This window comes from Pinus tabuliformis, chromosome 7, assembly GCF_031772625.1.
Source record: "Pinus tabuliformis cultivar Carrire ecotype Pingquan chromosome 7, CPIR1, whole genome shotgun sequence".
NCBI lineage: Eukaryota > Viridiplantae > Streptophyta > Pinopsida > Pinales > Pinaceae > Pinus > Pinus tabuliformis.
Window position 1 is genome coordinate 1,808,699,175 of NC_142293.1, and position 5,293 is coordinate 1,808,704,467.

Sequence of the window (5,293 nt, forward strand, 5' to 3'; positions counted from 1 at the left end):
GTACGCAGGTACACCTTACATAAGGTGCGTACACGCAGGTCAGTGTTACATAAAGTGCGTACATACCCGCAGTTATCCCGTTCAGGAGGTGCGTACCCCCAGTGCACACATTTCAAGGCAAAGAAATTCACATGTGGAGTTTTCTTATGTTTTACTCTTGGTATTTAGTCGACGATATTGGGTTATTATGGTGTCGGCTCGTGGTATTGATCCATGTTTTAAGGAAGAGCTTTCCTATATAAAGAAAAGGAGATCATTTGGCTTGAGCATGTTTTGGGTTGAATATCTTATGAGGGCTAGATTTGGTCTAGATCTAAATAAGGCGAATCTATTGATGGACTGAGATCTCTTCGGCGCATGTTCAGATCTGTAGATTTGACTGTCTGGGTTATTTCTGAAGTCTTGAAATCATCTATGCCCAAAGGTACGCAGGTACAGTGAAAGAAAAGTGTTTGCATACGCAGGAACGAAGCGTTTCAGGTGCGCCGGTACGCAGGCACAGAAGGGTTTCAGGTGCGCCGGTACGCAGGCACAGAAGGGTTGCAGGTGCGCCGGTACGCAGGCACAGAAGGGTTGCAGGTGCGGAGGTCCGCAGCCAGTTCAATGAACTCAGAGCAAGGTGCGCAGGTGAACAGTTGAGCAGGGTGCATATTGTAAGCATGCAAGCAGTTGAGCAGGGTGCGTACTGTAAGCAGGCAAGCAGTTGAGCAGGGTGCTTACTGTAAGCAGGCAAGCAGTTGAGCAGGGTGCTTACTGTAAGCAGGCAAGCAGTTGAGCAGGGTGCTTACGTAAGCAGGCGAGCAGTTGAACAGGGTGCTTACTTCTCTTAAGATCTTTGTTTATCATTGCTGTGTTCTGGGTTTGGTTCTATTATTGTTGATCCGGTTACTACAGTTGACTGGGTGATTTTCTTATACTTTATGATCATTTGATGCTTATGGATCCAGTTTGAAAATTTATGAAAAGTGGTCCTTGTAAGAAAAGAAGTAGGGGGTTGTAGCTCCCTTCCAGGAGAAACTGGAAAACGAGAGAGAGTTGTAGCTCTCTGCAGGTTGCAGCCTGTGTATTGGTAAAGGACTGCACCAGTACAAAACCATTGTAAAATGAGTTTCTAATTTGAAAGAAGATAGAGACATATTGCAGCAGGTGGTTTTCACCCACATTGGGTTTCCACCTTACATCTTGTGTTCTTTGGTGTGACTATCTGTTTTCTTTGTTCATGCTCATTATTTTATGGTACTGACATGCAAAAATAATTCAAAGAACAAATGAAGAAGATTTATTAAAAGAATTAGATAATACTGATTCACCCCCCCTCTCAGTATTATTTCCAACAATTGGTATCAGAGCAGGTCCTTCAGAGAAGCTTGATCTCTTGAAGGTAGATCGTTCATCATGAGCAACTACGAGAGAGAAGCATCAATCAGGCCACCGGTTTTTGATGGGACAAACTTCAATTATTGGAAGGTAAGAGTTACTGCCTATCTTCAATCTCTTGGTACAGAAGTTTGGGACATCGTAGAGACAGGCTACGCTTTTCCTTCAGCTAATCCTACAGATGCAGCCGAGAAAAAGAAGTATGAAACAAATGCAAAACTAGTCAGTACTCTATTGGGATGTATATCTCAATCAGAATTCATGAAGGTAATGCACTATAAATCCGCAAAAGAGATATGGAACAAAATTGTCACGAGCTATGAAGGAGATGAACAGGTAAAGCGTGCTAAACTTCAAACTCTCAGAATTCAGTATGATACTCTCAAAATGTATAATGATGAAAGTGTGGCTAACTATTTTCTTCGGGTAGATGAGGTTGTTAACTGTATGAAAAATTTGGGTGAAGAAATAAAAGAGGCTATTGTGGTTGAAAAGGTTCTAAGATCATTGTCCCCCAAGTTTGAATCTAAAGTATCTGCAATAGAAGAAAAGTAAAATCTACGAATTCTTACTATGTCTCAGCTACATGGAATTCTAACTGCTTATGAAATGAGAAAGGGAGGTCCATCAGACAGAAGAGAAGCTGCTTTCAAGACATCAGGCAAAGGAGATTATTATGAAGCGAGCCACGTCCCAGAAGAAGAGGAAGAAGAATCAAATTTTGTCAGAAATCTTCAAAGGGGTTCTGGAAGGTTCAGAGGTAAGTTACCTTTTAAATGCTTTGCTTGTGGAAGAGTAGGTCATTATGCTGCAAAATGTCCTTATAAGGATAAAGGAAAGGAACCTGCTAGATGGAACAAGAAACAGAATGCAAATAAGAAAAGCTACTACACTCATGAAGATAGTGATGGTCTATCAAACAGTGATGAAGATGAACAAGGTAATGAATATAAGTTGTTAATGGCATTTGAAGATGATGATTATATGGATGCTATAGATGTGGATAACCTTTATGATGAAATTACTAGACTCAAAATATGTATAGAAGAGAAGAACATGATCATTGATACTCTACAATTTCAAATTGATGAAAAGGAAAAACATCTTGAAAAATTAGAAGGTGAAATTGTTGGTCTTAGAAAAGAGATTGAGAAAACAAAAGCTATTAATCTCAAGTTTGTCAAAGGATCTGAAACTTTGGATGAGATTATCAATGTGCAGCGGTCTCCACTAAACAAGACAGGTCTGGGCTATAATGGAGAAACTTCTCAAGCATCCACCTCAAAAATTTATCTTGATGCAACAAGAAGAAATGAGCAAAAGCACAATGAATATCATCAGGTAAAGCAGGGACAAATTACAAACAGAAACTATCAGGGGCAATCCATCTTAAGAGTGAACAAAAGCTACAACCAGCCACAGGTAAAATCTTCTCAATTTGGTTCAAGAATAGATGACAATAGAAATTACAATCAATTGGCTGGTAGATTCGATAACCGCAGAAGTTTCTTCAATGGACAATGCTTTTCTTGCCATAACTTTGGTCACAAAGCAGCTCAATGTGTTGCATATAAAACGATCATGACTAGGGAAGCTCAAAAACAAAGAAGTACGACCGGGATTAAAAAAAGGACCTATAACAACTTTTCGGTTCTTGAAAATGAAGTTGAATGTTCTATTTGCAATAACTTTGGTCATGAAGACTCCGAATGCAGGAGCAGGTTTCAGCAGAAAAAGGAACAAGCCTCAAGCACCAAAACATGGAGAATAAAGGAACCACAAACAGAAAGATGTGGGATAGCTTTTTATGCAGAGGGACAGGAAAATCTATGGTACATTGACAGTGGATGTTCGAAGCATATGACAGGTGATAAAGAAAAACTTGAGTCATATTCTGCTCTAGAAAAAGGAAAGAAAGTCTCTTTTGGAAATGATACTCCTGCAACTATAAAAGGAAAAGGCATTGCTCAGTTAAAAGAAAAGGTCAAGGCTGGAAATGTTTTGTATGTTGATGGATTGAAGCATAATCTTCTAAGTGTCAGCCAGATGTGTGATCAAAGAACCGAGGTTATATTCAGATCAAATGGATGTCTTGTTCGTGATCTTGATACAGGTAAAACAGTGATCAAAGGCAAAAGAACTCCAAATAATCTGTACATATTTGAAGAAGGACAACAACAATGCTATCTGAGCAAGGATGATGAGCACTGGTTATGGCATCGGAGGTTGGGACATCTAAGCTTTTCACAAATAAGGAAAGCATGCAAATATCAGGCAGTTCGCGATCTTCCAGATATCAAAATTCCTGACAACACCATATGCAAATCATGTCAGTTTGGAAAACAAACCAGAACTAACTTTCCAGAGAAAGAAGGATCAGCTAGCATGCCTCTTGAGCTAGTACATACAGATACATGCAGTCCTTTCAGGAAAAGAACACCTCGAGGAGAAGAATACTTGATATTATTCATTGACGATTTCTCCAGGTTTGTCTGGTTAGGACTTATGAAGCACAAAGATGAAGCATTCGAAAAATTCAAATCCTTCAAAGCCTTGGTTGAAAATGAATCAGGTCACAAAATTAAGTGCCTCAGATCCGACAGAGGTGGGGAATTTACTTCAAATGAATTTTTCGATTTCTGTGAAGAACATGGGATAAGAAGAGAATTCTCTACAGCAAGAACTCCTCAACAAAATGGAGTTGTGGAAAGAATGAACAGAACAGTCCAACAAATGGCTAGTGCTATGCTTGATGAGTCAGGAACTCCCGCAACTTTCTGGGGTGAAGCTGCACATGCTGCAGTTGTTATTCTCAACAAAACAAATGTCCGGGTGAACAGCACTCAAAATCCTCATGAGCTCTGGAGTGGTAGGACTCCTTCGGTAAAGCACTTCAAAATCTTTGGGAGCAAATGCTATATCAAGAATACTGATGAGCAGCTTGGAAAACTTGAACCTAGAGCAGATGAAGGCATTCTTCTTGGTTACTCTCCACATAGCAAAGCATACAAATGCTACAATAAAAGACTTGGCAGAATTGTTGACAGCATTGATGTAGTGGTTGATGAGAAGGGATACATTCCTAGGCAAGTACATCATGAAGACATCGAAGAAGATGAAGGCTACCCCCAACGACAGAATGATGAAGAAGAAAAACCTGAAGAAGAACCTCAAGAAGAACCAGAGGAGCAAACAAGAATAGAAGAAAAGACTCCATCCAGATATGTTCAGAAGAATCATCCAGAATCTCAGATTATGGGGCAAAAGGAAGCAGGTGTACAAACAAGAAGAACAGTTGCAGAAGCTTCAAGCTATTTGGCATTACTCTCCTCTACTGAACCACAAAATGTGAAAGAGGCATGCAAAGATGAATGTTGGGTGAAAGCAATGGATGAAGAACTTGAGCAGATCGAAAAGAACAACACTTGGGAGCTGGTTCCTAGACCAAAGGATAAGAATGTTATCGGAACAAAATGGGTCTTCAAAGATAAATTGAATGAAAATGGAGAAGTAATTAGAAATAAAGCCAGACTTGTTTGTAAAGGGTATGCGCAGCAAGAAGGAATAGACTTTGAAGAAACCTTTGCTCCTGTTGCAAGACTTGAGGCCATCCGAATGTTCCTTGCTCTCTCAAGTTTTCAAAACTTCAAAGTATTTCAAATGGACGTGAAATCAACCTTTCTGAATGGAGACTTGGAAGAAGAAGTATACATTGAACAGCCAGATGGGTTCATTCTTGGAAATGATCCAAATCTTGTATGCAGATTGAAAAAGGCTCTCTATGGTCTCAAACAAGCTCCAAGGGCTTGGTACTATCGTTTGGACAAATATCTTCATCAACAAGGTTTTTCAAAAGGATCACCAGATAGCAATCTTTATATAAAAGTTGAAAATGACAAATTGCTAATACTTGTTG